General features: G+C 42.2%; 1 protein-coding gene and 1 pseudogene across 1 annotated transcript in view; both read right to left on the bottom strand.

The window, feature by feature from the left end:
* The window catches only part of ches1 (checkpoint suppressor 1), a 59,085-nt gene extending 53,004 nt beyond the window's left edge, over positions 1 to 6,081 (bottom strand). Inside the window, exon 1 of the mRNA XM_042390796.1 lies at positions 5,518 to 6,081. The gene's annotated coding sequence lies outside the window, so the exon portion shown is untranslated. The remainder of the gene's footprint in view (positions 1 to 5,517) is intronic.
* A 5,005-nt stretch (positions 6,082 to 11,086) lies between these two features.
* On the bottom strand, positions 11,087 to 16,511 carry LOC121882621 (annotated as a pseudogene).
* Positions 16,512 to 20,053: the final 3,542 nt, after the last annotated feature.

Here is a 20,053-nt window from a genome sequence, read left to right as displayed (position 1 = left end):
TACTGCTGAAACGCACACGGAAAATCCACACACACACACACACATGCATATACATTCACACTCACTCCCCCCCTCACTTATAAACAAAGCTTCCTAAGGACAGGAAATCCTTCCACCCACGTTCCTGTGTTGCTCGGCAACCAGAGCAGCGTCACCGTGTGTGCATGCCTCCACCGCTGAAAACAACACACGCGCACCAACATGAAGACAGAAACACACACATACACACAAACTGCAACTCCTTGAACTCTGCTCCTTTAAAAAGTCCAAAAAAAAAAAAAAAAAACAACCCCTCGCACCAGATAACTGAGCCAAAGCTGAGCAGGCTGATACTCACCACAGCTGCCCTCCAATTCGTCAGCTATGGATTTAAACCAAACATGACATCACCCCTTGTAAACATAAAACACTTTTTCCCCTATTTATAAGCTCTATTTTTACACCCGCTGACGTCTTTCTATGCGTGACGGTGCGCGCGTGCGTGCGCGTGCGTGCGCGTGTGTGTGTGTGTGTGTGATCCGGTGCTCATGCACGCTGCTCTGTATGTGTCGATGTGTATTTATGTGCATGCACTTGTGCGCCACTGTGCGAGGATGCAACCGGCAATAGCTCAGCACGAATAAGTGGAGAGAGGCTAATTGAGTAGAGGTGCCCAGCACTGTGGACAATGAGTCCATTTCAAATCAGCAGGAGGCCTATTGAAGACAATTATAACCTGGGGGATACAGAGGAGCATTATTCTTCTAAGCCATCTTGGCCACTTAGACCGGGTCTGTGTTTCCACTGCAATTTAAAACCCTGCTTTTAACTCTCCAGTTGTTTTAACACATGAACCGCTACTGTACATGAAAGCCACAAGTTCACCTATAGAACTGTTCAGAAATGTTCAGAAATGTTCAGAAATGTTCAGAAATGAAATGAACAAACTCAGTCATTAACTCGTCATTCCTATGTAGGTGAAAACCTGACAAAAGTATGAAAATTAAACACAGAAGGAGCGTCTGTTTCCATCACCGTCTTTGTCCAAACTTTCCTTAATAGAGTACAGCACCAAAGAATTTGTAAATAGTCCAGAAAGTTTCTCCCATGCAGGAGTTTTATAGTAAAATAACTCCAATGAGTCTATAAAACAACAGTTTTATAGTAAAATAACTGCACTTTGGAACCAAAAGCAAATATTTAATTTATTGTCTTGCACATGTGCTTCACTGATTAAGCTGTGAACCAAAGCTTCCATCACTGTTGGCACGAGCGACGGTAAAGCAGTAGTGTTGAATATGCGTCCTCTGTTTTTTTTTTTTTTATAGTGCCTAATCCCGAAATGTCCTCACAGCTCACCATTAATGTTGTGAAAATCAATACAATTTATAGTTGAGTTTTAAAATGTCGTGAGTAAGCACTTAAGCTGTGTGTTTAGCTGTTTAGAGAAACATCACGGATGAATTATGGATAGTGTTGGGAAATAGGAGAGTTAGATGAGAGGTTCAATACCACTCTCGTGTCTGTGTACTAAATACCAAGCTAGGACAGCCAGGGGATGGCTAGCATAGCTTAGCATAAAGACCAAAAACCAAAATACTCCCTACAGACAACAAATAAACCAGCATGAACACAACGTCAGGCTGAATGAATGAAGTGAATCAAACTGGTTATTCAGTCTAGAGATGGATGATATGGACAAAACCTAATATCACAATATTGATGTTGCAACAATACTGTAGGAATGATTATTGGTGCTTTCACACAATATTTACACAATGAGACTTTTGATAAACAATCATCAGTAATGTGGATATAATGACTAAGTGGGTAAACACAAATAATAGAACTAGAACAGTCTAAAAGTTCAGAAAATGACATCACTTTACTGTAATGCCGCCTTTAAAACCAGGAAAAGACAACACCTGTGCCGTATCACGACAATATCTAGTGTCATATCACAATATAATAATAATAATAACTCAGTCTGATATCAGGCAACAGCATAGGCTGATGTCTTGTAGAATACACTGACTGTGGGTTTGACAAAGTTTGTTTCATGAGACATGATTTTGTTAAAAGTTACAATGGATACATTTCAGTATTGATCACTGAAAATTATGTTTGTTGTCTTTTTGCTACAGTGACACTGAGCAGCGCTCTCCTCGTTATTTAATATTCCTCCAGACAGATATTCTGAGCAGAGTTGGTGGAAATCTTTCGATGGTGGAAACGGATCCACAGTAAAGACTCTGTGACAACAAAACATGAACACAGATATTGGAAAGTAACTTATATTGAAGGGACCCTTAATGTCTGATGAACTCTTAGCCATGACTGCGTGAATATTTATGAAGAGCGTGATGTCATATTTTGGAGGGAGGCTGGTTCGCTACAAGTCTTACAACAACCGAATCACTGCGATCAGTTTCTGCTTTGTTAAAACTAAGTAGAGGTGAAAGAATAAAGAAGCGTAGCAGGCTGACTGAGAGTTGAACTAACTTTTCAAGGACAGTCGTGTTATACATTTCTTAACTGCTCACTTTCTTCCAATACCAAGCTACCGAGGCTACTGAAAACTAGCTCACTGACAACTTCATCTGTCACGTGACCCTTGTTACCTCACAGGTTGCTGCTGCTGCTGTCCCTCTAGACTCCCACCTCTCTCTCTCTCTCTCTTTCCCACTATGTTTCCTGTCATTATCCAATAAAGCCAAAAAAAAAACAAAAAACAGTTTTTGGTGCTGTCAAGAATCTGTTTATGATTGTTTAGCACAAAGAAGTAATGCAATTACAAGGTTATTTCCTCTGTGTAGCATTATCATACAATCTTCAGTCAAGTTTTCAATGACCCAGAGATGACTGGTTAATGACTGCTTTGATTTTTTAAATTTTTTTTTTTTTATGATGGGTGTGAACAATGTCTTTAATTAGTTTTACTATATTTAGTGTGCTTGGATCCGGTGGGAATCAAACCCTTGATAACGGCGGTGGCACAGTGCCGTCATGTACTACACTGAGGCAGTGAAGAGGCTATGGAGCTTTACATTGCTGCAGCTTTGATAAAAAATAAAAACACAACTTATAGCAGCAAATCATTGAAGGATACGACTGAAAACAATCGAACGACAGCCTCGCTAACCGGCTCTGTGTCAACACCGCACCTCCTGTGTCCTCTTCTCACTGAGTAAACATGCTGTAAGTCCATCAAACCAATAAAACTAACGAAATCAGGATATGTTTTTATCACTTTGGCTGATAAGGTGCACTTTCTCTAGTGTTTACTTTTCAGAACTAAATGTACTATACTTCTGCAGCCAGTACAGACACGCTGCCATATGGCTCATGGGCCACAGCTGACCAGAGCACAGCAGTGGGTTATATAGTGTTGCTCCAGGCACATATACTACAATCAGTAATATCAAAAACAGCCATTTTTGAGTATTTACGCTGAATAAATCATCCCCTGGCATCCAAGAAAACTGTCTGATGCTTTTATTCAAACGCACAGACTATTCAATTCATTCACACATGAATTATAGATCCATTATGGGCTGTTTTAGCTGCGTTGAGGGAATCAGACTAACAACAGTTGTACTGAGAGCACTAACCCACTGAGCCATCCATACCAATTATCTGTGTCTAGGTTGGAGTCTGAATTCAATATTCAATTTACACTATTCAATCTCACGACAGAGCTTCCAACTGAAATAATAATAAAAATTTTTTTAAAAAGTGCTGGTGTCAAAAGAGCCGTAACAGACAAAAACAGTAACTGTCTCAAAAGTGGCGAAAAAAAAAAAAAAAAGAAAGAAGCGTCGGCCGGGGCTCGGGCGAACTGAACGTCGCGCCACAGGGGTGTCCATTGAGAGACAGAGGAGAGGTGGAGGGGCGAGAACTCCATTGAGCGCAGCCATGGGGGGTCAATATGTGAATGAACGTTTGCCATGGAGGTGAATTATGAATGAGCAGCACTCCGAGCACTCCTGGAGAGAGCATGTCAGCCCCCGTCTCCTTCACTCCATCTCCTCTGCTTTCTTTCCATTTTCTCCCCCCCCCCCCCACCCCACACCACCACCACCCCCCCACCCCTCTCCAGCTCCTTCCCTTCCTCTTCCTTCTCCTCCACCTCCTCCTCCTCCCGTCCTAAAATCTCCATCATCCCCGTCCTCTCTGTCTCGGTTTCATCTCTCGCTACTGGATTAATCTTCTCATCTGCCTTATTCTCCGTCATCTGATCGCTTTTCTCCCCCCCCCTCCTCCCCCCATCCACCCCCCCAACTCCTCACCCCTCCTCCTGTCTCCAGACTGGGGGGGGGGGGTTGAAGACGGAGGTAGACACACACACGCCGTCTGTCTGAAGAGACGACAGAACATTTCTTCCTCCTTGCACATACATATTTACACAGCCTCAGATGGACACACACACACACACACACACACACACACACACACACACAGTAGCAAAAGATAATACAAAAGCAAACAGTCCTGCACGTGCAAAGGCAGACGCATGCATTAAGTGAAACGCTCTCACACACATTTCTCCCAGCTGTTCTGCTGGCCGCGGAGCTCGTGTGTGTGTGTGTGTGCGTGTGTGTGTGTGTGTGTGTGTGTAGTCGTCTGTGTGTAATCCAATGTGCTGCTGCTCAGCCTTTGCCACGCTCTCTCCTCTGTTGCTGTGCGTCTGATCAGATCTGCCTCCCCTCAACCTGTTTGCCGTCTATGGCACACACACACACACACACACACAAACGCACGTGAACACACACACACACACACACACACACACACACAAACACATGCAAGAGAAACTGCTACTACTTATCAAGCCATAGTCAGTGTCAACAAAGCTTTTGGGGGAAAACAGAAAATTCATTCACTGCTGCTTTTGCGAACCTCCAACCAAAGACTGAGTGTTGCACTAAAAAAACACTGCTCACACTCGTATACACACACACATGCAAATGCACACACACACACACACACACAGAGTGAGAGAAAGGAGGGTAAAATGGACTTCTTTAAAGGGAGTGTTATCCCCCCCTTTTTTTCTCTCGCTCTCTCTCTCTTTCTAGCTCAACTTGAGTAGCCTACCAGAGAAGTGTGTGTGCGTGCGTGTGTGTGTGTGTGTGTGTGTGTGTGTGTGTGTGTGTGTATGTGTTGGAATGGGATCACGCTGTTCCCTAAAAAAAGTATCCACTCCTTTTGATCCCTTCACTCCAGTTTACAGTGGTCAGCTCGCTTTACACACTTTGGCCCCCTTTTTTTAGCTTGTGGAAAAACAACCCTAAAAACTCTCTCTCACACACACACACACATATACACACTGTATATTTATATATACAGGCTACACACACACTGTCACACATATGCCCCCCCCTCCCTCCCACCCACCCCCCCTTCCACACACACACACACACACCTCCACTCTTCCCTTTAAGTGCAGAGCCATGCAGCACATGTCAACACCCCGCACACACACACACACACATCTGCCAGACCTGCATACAGCCGTGAAAGCCCCCATAAAGTCACCTTAGGATCCTTCTGTGTTCCAGACGAGCCCCTTCTTCACACTCTTCCTCTCCTCTGTCAGACTTCTCTCTCTCTCTCTCCTCCTCCTTCCTTCCTTCCTTCCGTGCGTCCGTCCGTCCGTCCTTCCTCTCTCTCTCTCTCTCTCTTTCTCTCTCTCCCCCTTCTCTCTTCTTCGTCTCGGCGCTCGGTCAGTTCCCAGCGTTTTTCCCGAGCCCCTCCATATCCGCCGCCCCGCCAAGTCGTTTCTACCACCCGAGCGAGCGAGCGCGTACGTACCTACACACGCACACACGCACGCACACACACGCACACACACGAGCCGCTGCGTTCCTATAGTCACTCTCTCTCTCTCTCTATCCTCTCTCTCTCTCTCTCTCTCTCTCTCTCGCTCTCTCTCTGTCGGAGAAGAGCTCGGTGTGAGTGTGCGTATGTGTGCGTATGCGCGCACGCAAATGTGTGTGTTGGTTGGTTTCTGTGCTCCGTCTTGCCCCGCCAGCAGCAGAGGACTTCCCCCGGCGCCCGCGCTGCGTCCTAGCGCGAGTTGGCTTCACTGAAAGAATGCTATTGTGTACGGAAGGTGATGCCAAAGATCGTCTATGACTTTGACAGGACGATTCACTCATCCTCTGACTATTAGTGCATCTTTAAAAATTTAGCCTAGATGCATGTCAAACCATGTTTATAAAAAAATTAAATAAAAAAATGAGTAAAATGCAAAATATTTACTTTGGAATTGCGTGTGATTATTGTGTTTTTGGGTGCAGGGAAATTGTAGATTGGGAAGTACATGACCATGAACATAATTTCAAAATGCATTAAGATAGAAATCTGCAAAGTAAATAAATCTGCTTTGCTATGTATTGTTTTTTAACTGAGAAACAGAGAAATAATTATGCGAAAATGCATCATCCCGAGGCTCATTTAAACCCATCCAAAGGTAAAAATGTGTGTGTGTGTGTGGAGGGGTTTTGTCAGCAAGTTGTTTTGAGTCTGTACCCGAGTGGTCGCTATGGCAACAGCAGGGCAGAGGCAGAGAGCCAAACAAGGGTGTAGGAGCCATAATAGATGGAGGATGGAGGGGACGTGTCCTCTGCACATTATCGAGCCTGAGCTCTATATGACCTATTTGTTCACATCGTAAAATCATATTTTCGTATTGTCTGTGCAGCAGCCAAAAGTCCGGTCTAGTAGTGTTTACATCCGCTCCCTTTATAGTGTGTTTGTGTGCGTGTGTAAAAATCCCTGCCAGGTTACCCCCGCCCCCCCCCCCCCCGTACACACACACACACACACACACACACACACACACACACACACACACACACACACACACACACACACACACACCTCCCCGTCCACTTCCCATCGTGTGTGAGTCAAAAGAGGAGAATACTTATATGATTTTTTTTTTTTGCATACCGAGTGAGACGTCCTCCTCAACATATTCAATCTTCGGTGCCGCTACATTCTTCCTCATCTCCCCTACCCCTCCCTCTCTCTCTCTCCCTCCCGTCCTCCCCCAGAGCGTCATCAGGTTGCCATAGCAACGGCCCGCCTATGGGAGACAGAGATCAGATCATTATGGACCATGGGATCCAGAAACTGAAGGACATGATTTTTTTTTTTTTTTTTTTTTTTTTTTTTTCTGTGAACACAGGAAGTGGGAACCCTTAACAGGAAAGGTTGAACTCACTCTTAGTTAAACAGCCAGAGCAGCATTGTGAGGCTTTGTGGACACAAGTTTTGCTGAGTGGTGTTTGGGGGTAAAAAAAAAAAAGGAGCTCTGCTGATCCAATTAAGCCCTTCCCAGCGTAGTGCTACAAAAAATACACCAAATTTGATTAGAAATGCAAAGTGCGCTGCTTTGAGATGTAAACATTTTGCCTCGGGAAACAGTTAACCAGAACTTGCTCGCACACTTCTGAATTAATGGATCTGACAGACGTGGCAGTGATCGGCCTACTGAAAGCCCACAGTCAGGAAATCCAAATGTGCTCTCATTTTATTTATGGGTGGGGAAATCAAAGCGGGAAAAGTGCTTGTTCAAGTTGAGAGATGGAAGCATAAAATACACCAAGGAAACAGTTTTGTTTGATAAAGATCAAAGAGAATTGTTGGGAGAATGAAGTGTGTTTACGAGTCCTCGAATCCAGGCTGTTTCTCCCTGCCCCTGTTATTAGTGGGAGGTTGTGTGTGTGTGTACGTGTGCTGTAGTGTGTGTTTGTACTGCCAGCCCAGAGGGCTGCATTAAGCTGAAGTGACAGTGGGGATCTTTAAGATGTCTTCCAAAGTTTGCTATTGAGGGAGATCTTATCTCTGAGCCCCCAAAAAACAGGACAGGAGAGAAGAAGACGAACTCAAGACAACACAGAGAAACAGCGAAAGAACAACAAAGAGTCCGGATGACACGACTGAGCACGTGCGATGACTTCACGGTCAACAAGTGGCAACAAAAAATATAATTGGCTTTATCTGCACAAGAAAATCAAGTTCAAATTTCTGCTAGGAACAGGACCCGTATAGTAAACTGGTATGTTTTAAGTGTGAAAACAACATTATTAAGTGTGAAATTAGTGTATCAGGATGTCGAATGTTAACACAAACACTGTGAGTAATCCAGTGTGTTTGATGGTAGATTTTACACATATTTCGTGTCCCACTAATGACCCCAGCTTTGCATGAGTCTGACACTGCTCAGCTTTAGTTTGAAGGTTTCCACGGTAACCTTTTTGTAGATGGGACGCTTCTGGCATGTTATTTATTAGTAAAATATTATCACTGGACACGCTCACTTTGGATTTTTACCTCCAAATAAACGGTTTACATCATCTCGAGCATGTGTTTCTTTCACTTTTGTTGTAGCGATGTTCCCAGGTCTCCACAAGATTATAATAACTGATAAAAATGATGGCCAATGATAAAGTTTGTGTGTAAAACAAGCGTGTGTCACACAAGTAAGTGCTTTCTATGGCACTGATGTCCTGACAATAATACTAGATTGAAATGACAATGAAGGTTTTTGTGTTCCCGTTATGTCAGCAGGATCCAGATGGACTTTACACGCTAAAACAAATAAACTGCAGTGGTCATTCTGGTAGGATTAAGAGTTGGAGATTAAGGCTTATGGTAACGGGGTGAAATGGGGTAAAAACACTGAATGCACCACTCGCATGCAAACGTACAATATGCACTTTAATATGCACACACGCATATATATACACACACACACACACACGCAGACAGCCCACAGACAGTAGGCGGCCTGGGAGGCATCCATCCATTCATGATCCTTCATTCTTTAAATGGGGCTGCCATCTTGGCCTGTCTAGCCAGAGGCCTCAGTTGGGCAAGAGGGGTGGGTCAGCAATCATGTGTGTGACAGGAAACAGGCAGGCGTATTGGCTGTCAATCACACAGCCTCTTTATTTTCCTCCCTCCGTTCCGTCTCTCCATGTGTGTGTTTCTCCGCTTTTCACTGTCTCGTCTCGTCTCTCCCTCAAGTCTGACAAGCAAAAGATTTTCACTTACTTCAGAGAGGTAAAATAAGTGAGAGGGAGGTGTAAGAGTCTCCCTGTCTCCTTTTTACCATTCACTCCCTCTCTCTCTCACACACACACACACACACACACACACACGTACACACACACAATCTCCGTCTCACATGTCTGAAAGAGAGCTAGCAGTGGTTTGTCATTGTAACACTTTAGTGGACTGTGTTTCCAAATCATCCCTTACACTTTTTTTTTTTTTTTTCTGCAGACAGGCAGACACATAACATTCCTCAGAAGACAGGCCGAGTCGAGAGACAGAGAGAGAGAGTGAGAGAGAGAGGAAGTTGAGTTCTGTGTGTGTCTCTCTCTCTCTCTCTCTCTCTTTCCAAATGCAGCTGAGTGCTCCACACGGATCGATAGTAATCCTCGGTGGGAGCCGTTTATTTTGGAATGTGTGTGAGGCCCAGTGGGTGACAGAATCCACATTCACACTCACACATGCGTGCAACATTATAAATCTCGTTGCAGCTGGAGTCGGTGATGCGCTCGCACACATAAGCACAACACACGCGCTGGTGCAGACAAACTGACACACAAACCCACGCACGCCGACAAGTACACACTCAACACGCTCAGGGTCTGACAAGCAAAGCCTCCTGTTGGGCTGGGCTCTCTTCTCTCCTCCACTGAGCAGAACTCACAAGGCTCCAGGCTGGAGGAGGGGACCCAGTGTGTCTCAACACCGTCCCCTGCCAAGGTCTCTGTTTCTGGGGATGGCAGCTCTCAGCAGCTGGCTAGGCTGGAGCTCTCTGAATGCTGACTCCAAGCTGCTGGCTGTCTAGTCCTGCCAGGAATTTATAATTCTACAATCACAGAGGAACTTTTTTCCCTCACCAGTATAAGAAGGGATTCAATTTTTTTTTTTTTTTTAATATAATTCAGACACAGTCCAAGGGCTTGGTCACACCAGCAAATTTTGCTGCAAAATCAGTTCTTTTCAACGAGGGGAAAGTAAATCTAATCTTTAGTGTCAAGGTCAAGTTAAACTTTGACACGCAAATTTTCGTTGTTGAGCATGCAGTCTTGACAATGCTGACCTTTGAGGGAAAGAAGAACAAGATAGTCTGCTGTGATGCATCATCCACTTTTATTTAACCTCAGGTTTACAAACTGCGCCACAGAGGAGGAATGGTTTGCAGGCAGTTATGAGACAAGAGTCATTGCTACAAATGCGCCTCATGAATAAATTCTGTTAACTTATTGTCCCAGTAACAACCAAGCTAAAATGCTCGCCTACAGGAAGCAATGTATTTTTTTCCCAGGATAGCAAAGTCATGACCTGACCTCTTCCTATTCTGATTGGCTTACCCTGATCCAATCATAGTAAACAAACGTTGTTGACGTCAAACCCTTTAATGACCACACAAGGAAGGTCTAAAATTTGCTGTAGCTACATTAACTAAAAAGATGCATTGATATGTGGTTTAGTTATCTTCTTTGGTGACTGCCTTTTCAAAGGTGATAAGGGAAAATACTCGCTCATATTCACTTGGCTTGCATGCATGAAATTGCACTGTGTGTTTACAATGCTTCTGCTACTCTGCTTATAGGAAATGATAACATTTTTAATTTTCATAATTCATTTTTAATGAGTGCATTATGGTCAGTCTATGGGTTATGGGCTACAGCAGCCAGTGTATTCCAAACACTTTAAATAAAGTCATGACTGCTTGTACATACTAGAATGTGATGTACCTTTTTATATTATTCTGATAAAATCCTCAAAAAAAAAAAAAAAAAAAACTGGGTTAAAGCCAAGAATTTTTTGGACAAATCTTGTTAAAACATAATGAAAGATTCATGAGAATCAATCAAGGGTGAAATTCACGTTGATAAAAACAGGGTCGATACAGTTTTTTACATTTACAGTGAACTTTAATTCAGCTTATTGTAACAGCAAGAGTGACATTTGAATTGAAAAACGAATCAGAGGAAACAAAACAAAACAAATGATATAGAGTGACAAGAAAAAGTGTCAAATATGTGAAACTCATATATCTGTGCAATAAGTAAAAGAAATGCACAGTTATACAGTCTGCAAAGAGTAATGAAAGATGTTGGAAACGATCTGCAATAAAAGGCAAATTTGCACCCGTATTCCCGACATGACTAAAACAAACAGATATAAAACTTTATGCTTAGTAAAGTTGCAGTTAAAATAAGTGGAGAAGACAGTGGAGAAAATGTATCACAACTCAACTGAGTTCATATCTGAGTAGATTTTAAACATATTTTAAGCTTGATTTCAAAAACGTTGTGTGAAGCACAGCTCCTTATTTCCATAGATAGAATATTCCAAATGTAATTGTAATAAACTTCAATGACTGCACGCTTGTTAAAGGATGGTTTCGCAATTTTTCAAGTCTGTCTCAAAACAATAGTCTGTTGTGTTGATGCCATTGTTTCTAAGGCAACAACAGTACTTTCAGTCAACCATAAATTTACTGTTTATCATGTGTGGTTAACAAATAAAGTACATCTCTTGTCTCCAAGTTCAACACAGAACATATATTCAAATTAGTATTTAAATAAGCTGTAACTCCTTTAGCCCTCAGTTACAAATCATCAAATCCTTTCGCACACGCCATGTTTTTGATGACTTTGTGTCTTATATTAAAGCTCATATGATTGTCTTTACCATATATGGACCATCCATCAACCTGATGTACAACACATAACTCTGCAGGCGTCTTGAGGATGAGGTGCACTGGGTGTGAGTGTCCAACCTCTGGGGAGGGTGGGGGCTTGTTAGTGGGTCCCCCAAAGGCACATGCTCTCCTCCACACAGTGTGCAATGGAATGAGGAGCACTTGGCTTTCTTCCAGTTCCTCCATAGGCATGCTCCTTTCTCCACATCTCTCGGGGTCACCCACTACTCAGGACCCTTCTTCCACCCAAAGAAGTTTTCCTTTCTGATAAAGCTGTTGGCTGCACTCCAATTTGTGCAGAGGTTTGCAGGTAGCCCCTCAGACTTTTACAGCCTCTGGCCTTTGTTTGGAGAGACTTTTCCAATCAGGAAAGAGTTGACACCATGGCACTGTCTGTTTTGATGTTTTTGTAAGTCTTCACAAATGAACTGATGGAATGAGTGAAATCAGGGTTGTCCATTTTCTCGGTGATGTCCAGGAAAATGCTGTTCAGCCTTTCCTTGAGGGGCAGTTTACCTTGGAAAATACCCTACCTGCCAAACTAAACGATGTTTTACACATCAAAATCGTATTTTATTCTGAGTGTGGTCGCTTATTTTTATTTTTACCAGAATCTGTCTCCATGAGGGACTCGGTTGCATTTGGATCAGTGATGAATCCATTGGCTCGAGCAAGCTTTCAGCATCAGTGTTTACAGTGAAAGATTTTAAAACACTCAACAAGTCAGCCCTTTGGGGTTACAGCTGTGTGCTTCTCAGTATGTGTGTTTATCAGTCATCTTGGTATAGAGTGGAGATCTGTTCACCAAACCCTTTAATATTTCACCAGAGCTCCTAACAGACTAATGCTTCACAATTCTTACAACAGTGACAGTAACACAGAGATGCAACATCCAAAATGAAGGAAACAGTGTGACTATGCACTCACTGACTTACCTGTGGCGGGACGGCGGTACATTTCACCAGGACAAACTCCTGCGGCTCTCTCAGACAGAGATGGTTTGTCCAGCACCAATGTCTGAAACCAGTTGTCCAAAATGTCCTTTCCTGTTAGAGGGAAAATGCACAGTGGTTGAATGTTACCAAAGGGCAATTGTTTATTCTTCTGATCTCACTCACACACACACACACACACACACATACACATATTTTATTTACACTATAGTCTTTTTATATATGGAACAATTGAAGGAGTTGGGAGTCAAGAGTTTCACTACTACACGTTGTGTTATACATATAAATAAACTTGAACTTGAAAGGACACTGGGAGGGACTAAGCAATAATGTAAAGAAACTCACCAGAGGCAATTTGATCGTACAGCTTCCATGTGTCTGATGACAAGCCATGAAGGAAGCGCTCATTATGTCCAAACATCCTGGCTACCGCACTTTGATGCTTGCAGTATCCACCCATAATCCCTGCTGGGTATATGCAGCAGCCGATGGCCATGTCGACATGGTAGGACGCTGCAGCATTTGATGTGCTTGTCACAGTGTAGTTGTCTTCCTGTAGCATTGGCGTTACAAAATGAATAGGCAAAGTCCATTTTAGAATGTGTGTTTGAAATATTCGTATAACACATACACATACCATTAGACTAGAGATATCCAAACTTCACCCAATACATTGCACTGTGCCTTTCTTTAACATATCAGGATATCTATTTTATTACATTAGGAATGTCAAACCCATTCTAGTAAAGGGTCTGTATGGATGCAGGTTTACAACAAAGCAGGAGCACACCAGACTCGACTCACCGCGGCCCCTGATCTCAGATACACACACAGTTGATTAGTTGTATCAGGTGTGCTCTTGCTTGGTTGGGACAAAATCCTGAAATCACTCTTTTATTCTCTTTTATGGATCAGTTTGACACTCTTTATTTACATTGTAGATAGTGTTATAATAATTTTAAAGTATTTTTGCCCTGGTGTAAGCTGATGTTTGGCCTCAACTTGCTGAATAGAGGTAGGACTAGACAAGCATGTTGCTTCTTCCCACTCTTTTTCGGACATGAAATGTTTATTTATGTTGCTTATTGAAGGTCTGTTGTGTATATTCACTGTCAATTTTATTGGTTATTTTTGTTTCATTTCTACCTATATATCTTTTTTTTTTAATTTCTGAAATAAAGTTTATTAAAGATTTTTTTTTTTTTCAAAAACTGCACATCTGCATGCCACAGTGGTTTACCTGTGTCCTCTGTTGCCAACATCTTCTTAAAGACGTTTTCAGCTGTGATGTTGTTGGCCACATTGGTGAGGCGGTGGATGTAGTGTGCCTCCATCCTTGTGACTATAAAGTCCACCAATTCTATCACATTTTAGGCTTTCAGTCGGTGGAGGACCTTCTCTTTTACCACCCTCATGGCACCTTCTACATAGTTGTTATGGATCCCTCTGGTGGGCAGTTGTGCCTGCAGGCAGATGGCCTACTCTTCTTGCTTGTTGAAGACCTTCTTCAGGTGTTGCACAAACTTTGGGAGCTGTGAGGCAATGTGGTCCTCCACCAGCCTGGTGTAGCCTTCCGTGAGAGCTGGTGTGGAAGCATACACCAGACCTCTGAAGGACTTCATGAGGTGGGCCCTGTGCTGCTCCAGAGCCATCTCCACATGGCCTGAATAAGGTGGAACACACAAAGGTACAATGTGGCTCTGGTTAATGCTCCATGCAGTGCCTGCCTGAGTGCGATGCAGTCGTCAGTCATGGCAACAAGGGGTCCCTCTGGGTGGCCAACCTGTCAGGTGTAAAGACAGTCTATAGCAGCTCCGTGGCAGCTGAAATGGTTGCCTGGGTTTCAGACGTGGTGATAAATACACCCAAAGGCAAACCACCAGCTGAGGAACGGGTGAGGAATAGTAAAAGGCGGTGATTGTGGCGATCGCAATTCCCTGAGGAGACACCATCATCTCACTGCTCTCTCTTAGCCTAGCATGGACCCTCCTCATCATTGGAGTGCATATGGCAATCACCAACTGATTGTCAGTGGTTTTTGCACATCCTGGCACAGACATCCATTTGTTCCTTGTTGTAATCATCAAGGGTTTGTTCAAGATCAGTTCTACTCCTGCTGCTGTGCCATATGCTTTTTTTGAACAGTTTGTGGTACAGTCTGCAATAAAGAATAAGAATATTTTAGCATTTAAAATTTTAACATCTCAACTGAACTTCACAACAATTCCAATAGATGCTGGGATTTTATCATAGTTTGTTTTAATGAATTGTTTACTCTTACTTGTTTTAAGATAATGCTGGAAATGTCATTCAGTAGCAGATTAAACAAGCGATTGGATTAGTCATTAACCTGTAACAAAACTGCAAATCTGGACAGACTGAATGACCTGCAGCAGCATACACATAGTTGTCCTGTTCCTCCTCTTGTAAATCGTGCTTTAGTACATCGAGTGCCGATGAAGGAGAGTGGCCACTGTCGAATAGCTTTTTCAGCTTTTCAATGGTTTCTCTTGAAACATCCTTCTTCGCCAAGGCTCCAGCACATAAAACACGACGGTTGTGCTCACTGTGTAAGTTAACATTAAGGATGAGTCCCTCTTTCATATGAGGATCTTCAGATCTGAAGTGAATAACAGTAACAACAGCTAAGATAATAAAGCAAATGTTACTAAGACATTCGTTTAACCATATTATTGAGTTTGATATCATATCAGTGACACAACTGTTGACATATGCCCACATTCACTTTTTAAAAAATAATCACTATTTTTTATGATAAAGCAATAAAGTTGTCTGTGAGGCAGCTGTTGGGTGTTTCTGAGCGATATACAAATATGTCTTTATAAACGTGAAATGGATTAAAAGTTTGAGATTATATAGGACGGTTGAGCTCATTGCATAAGTTTACATGAAGGAAGAATCCCTCTTTCATGTGAGTTTGTCGGAGATGGTGTTGTAGCCTTTATATTAACCATACCTGATTATTATCTGCTTTCTTTTTTGATACACACAGTAACACAACACAGCAGAATGAGCTCTTTGTTCAATGAAAACAGGCTGCAGAATTATGAGAGAAACGATTATAAGATCGAAAACACATGGTGCTGTGATACTAATGAAAAGAGAATGTGGGAAGATAGAAAGCTTGAAATAGCATTACCCACTTATTTCTTAGAATTTCTGCATGGGTGCCAATAAATTTGACCATGACTGTAAATACTGTTGTTGTTGTCTCAGTTGTATTAACCTGTTACTTCCAAAGATTGTCCTTTACCTTGACCTCTGTTCTCCAAATTCTGGCAGCCTTTTCAAGATCAGGAACAGAGTAGCAGGGCAAGAAGTGTTCTTGCTCATTGTCCTGCTCAAGTACCCAAAGTTGTTATATTGGCACCTGTATTCCACCTGTGAAATGTAAAAGCAAACGTTAGTCAAGCATACTAAAAATGAAGGCAACAATTGTAAACATAAAGACATGAATACAAACTCTTAGATCTTTACCTCTCCTATGCCTTTGGAAGTTCATTCTTCGCATAAAAAATAACTGCTTTCCTGACATCCTCATTAGAGGTTAAAGTGAAAGTTACATGGAGTAATTATAAGGGTGAGTGGAGAGTTGAGTGGGTAATACTCACTCAATACTTGTTGTAGCGCCCAGTGATAGGGTAAGTTTTGGACGTTCGCCATGTGAAGCCTGAGGAGCTCTGGAAGTCTTCAAGCCATCTCTTTGCCTCTTCCTCACTAAACAGCTTCAATTTTATGGCTTCCCTGAATTGATGTCTCACTGTCACACAGTGTAGTTGTACTGCTCTGGCAATAGTTTCTGTCAAAATAGGACCCTGACTTCAAAGAATGCCTACCTGTCCATCACAGCGAGCTATCATAGCACTATAACCAAGGCTTGAACCTCACAATATCATTGTCTGTCCAACATTATCTTGGCTAGCTAATTAAACTGTAGATAGATAGATAGATAGATAGATAGATAGATAGATAGGTAATGTTAGATGACGCTAAGCAGCTTATTTTGACATTTCACAAATGGCTAGCAGGCTAGCTAACTAGCACAGACAGATGGTAGGTCCTGACCTCCAAAATCATTAGCGATTGCTCCTGGTCTGTTGCTTTACTACATGTCCTGCACCACATGTCACACATAATGATACTACTGCTACTACTACTACTACTACTACTACTACTACTGGTACTACTACTACTAATGAGAATAATAATAATATTATTAAATAAACAACTGACAGTTTCACTGCATCTTGACTATGAATGAAAGGCTCGCTGAGCGCAAATTTTGTTTGTTCGCAGTAATTGGATCAGGGTATGGCAATCAGAGCAGAGTAAGGCAGGTCATGACTTCGCCATCGTGGGAAAAAAATATTGCTTACAGCATGCTAGAACAGATAGCTGTTCGCCAGCTAGTGAAGAGAGGTTTATTCCCCTCTCTTCAATAGCACTTTTGAATATAATGATGTCCATACCTGAGAACAAAATGCCAGGAGTAAATGGCACATTAGTGAGGAAATAGATGCTTGGGAAAAAATTGTGACTGACAAGTGTTAGCAAGCTGAGAACTAGATCTCCAAATCTCTGACTGCCTATTTTGCGAGGAAGCATGGATGAACTTCACTGTGCCACTTTCTGGTGTAACTAAGCCTGAATAAGGTAATCTAAGCAGTGCCAAGTTACTGAGAATATAACTTTGACCATGCTGCTCCATTGGCACTTTCACTAATTAACACCCATTTCCTGAACATAATTTAAGAAATCAGTGCAAATAGCTTTTTTAAATTTTCATGCTGCGAATGATGTGTTTTGGGGTCCAATAATCACAGCGAAAGCTCTGGAGGGTTTGTTTGCCAGCACGCTGAGAGGGCTTGTCTAGGCTTGCTGTTGGACTTTTTTGGGGATCAGTTTGGATCCCCTCAGAGGTGGCCAGGCGGGCCAACACACACATACACACACACACACACACACACCTGTGTTTCGCCTGAGAGCATTGCATTATCTGAGGCAATCTAGCAGCACCTTGAATCCTGCTGCCATTTCTGCGGGGCAAAGGGAGAGAAGAAAAAATGACTAAAAGCAGGGAAGGGAACATAAAAGTTGAAAAGCGGTAATTTTCAACATGAATTGCAAAGTATGGAATGACACGCTGCAGTAAACACTGATTAGGAAATTGATCTTTGTTAATATCAGTCCATTTATTTCATGGTTTTAAAACGAACAAGCATTTGGATTTAAATTGAGGTCCATACTGGATATTATTTGAAGCTCATTTTAAGATCTACCGTGATAAAATATTGCATCATTACACGGGCGACGCAACACTGTCTAGTCAATATCCGATTTTATACACAAGGTCTATTTTAGACTCATTGAGTCTAACCTTAGTCAGATATAGAACCTTTCCATTATCAGATGATATCTCTAACCACTGAGTGCCCTTTAAAAAGCCAAGGAAGGATAGAATAAGGCAGTAGGGCCATATGCTATACAGTATGTAGCTCTACAGGCACATGGGACCTGACCATTCAACTATCTCTGGGCTTTGCAGCAGTCAGCAATACAGATATATCCTCAGCAATACACCCTTATCCTCAGCAATACAGCCAGCTCAATAGTGTACCTCCTTCAATGCAGCATAATCACCTCTTGTGACAACATCCCTCGCTCCTCAGGAGTCTATCTACTTCCTCAAATACCCTCACACCATAAGATAAAGACATTAGAGACTCTGGGATTTGGAGAGAGTTAAGCATTGGGTCTATAGTCTGTGATGTACGGTGATACAGACCTGGAACGCCTAGGAAGTTTGGGATCTCTCTAAGAGATAGCATCAAATGAACACAGCAGAGCAGTGTGGGGCAGACTGGAGCAAAGCTCAGCATGTTGCTGAGCTGGTTAGAAGGGTTTCTGTTGTTTGCAGCCGAGCTACCGCGGTGCAAAAAAGGAAAAGCATTTTAAAACAAAAAGACAATGGGGAGCAAATCATCTGCGAGACTCCATGTGGGACTGTTGAGAATGATAGTGCGTGTTTGCTGGGAATAAACGGCTGTGAATAACTTTCACAATGAGACACTCAGTCGGATTAGCATAGCATTGTAATAAAAGGTCAGTAAGAAATTACTTTATGCCATATGTCTTCTCTGTGAATCTTTTTCCTCTTCACTGTTGTGTCGCCTCTCACACTCTCCAATCCTTCTCCTCTCTTTCTCCTCCCTCACTCTCCCTCTGCCTCACTCGCTGTCCCTGGGTGGGATGAGTCATCGAAGAGAGAGAAGAAAAGAAAGGAGAGGAGGTGTACTCGTGTGTACTGTATATGTGTGTGTGTGTGTGTGTGTGTGTGTGTTTGCGCGCATGTGTTGTGTCATTCCTCCTGAGGTGCTGTGCCCTTCACACTCCTTCTCAGCTTCATGTCAACCTTGCTGCTAGAGTGCAGACATACACACCAAAGGTATGCACACACATATACACACAACTTTACTCTGATAGCCCCATATGCCATGATATACATAAAGTCTCACTCCACAAAGGTATCTTTTTGTGTAAAACTGTAATTTGGTGAAAATACAGGTGATTACATTGTGTTAAATCTTACTATTGTGTAAATATATTTCATATGATAGGATAAAACCACCTACATTATGACCACCTACATGTGTTCCCTGCAGACAATGAACTCACCCACAAGGATTTTACAGTTGCTTTTCCCTAACAAAGACACAGCAAAAACAACTATTTTTCAAATAATTTCAACATTAAAAGATCTCAAATATAAAGTGAGATCATTTCATATATTCTATTTTATTTGAAAGTAACTTGTTAAATCAACTATATGTAGAAATTAAAGGTACCCTGTAGAATTTTCATGCAAACAAAGTTAGAGTTACATTAAAAGTTTTTGACTAAGACAAATTGTGTGTTCCCTTGTGGCCTTACAGACAATAATTTTCTTCCTCATAAAATACTTGCATTTTGGTTAAAAAAAAAATCCTACATTGTTAGCATCCATGTTCGCTAGCTTGCGGTCTTTTTTTTCTTTATCCTTGTTACATTTTTTGGTGCATTATCGACAGCAATTAGTGTAATGGCGCAAAACCTTTGGTAGGAATTTGAATTGTTTCACATGTGTGTATATTTGCATCCGTGCATTATATACAGTACAACAAAACTGGAACCCTGTAAAAACGTAGCTCCACAGTGCTGTTAGTGGTGAAAAACTCTGCAGAGTACCTTTAAGCGGTGTGCATTACTGTGAACTATAGTGGGCCTTTTGTGCTACCACTAGGGGGTGCAAAAGTAATAAATTAAAAAATTCTACACATAGTGGCTTTAACATAAAGGGAAAAAAATTAAAACAGAAAATGTATAA

The sequence above is a fragment of the Thunnus maccoyii genome, chromosome 17 (genome assembly GCF_910596095.1).
Source record: "Thunnus maccoyii chromosome 17, fThuMac1.1, whole genome shotgun sequence".
NCBI classification, from domain to species: Eukaryota; Metazoa; Chordata; class Actinopteri; order Scombriformes; family Scombridae; genus Thunnus; species Thunnus maccoyii.
This window is presented reverse-complemented; position numbering and strand designations above follow the sequence as displayed.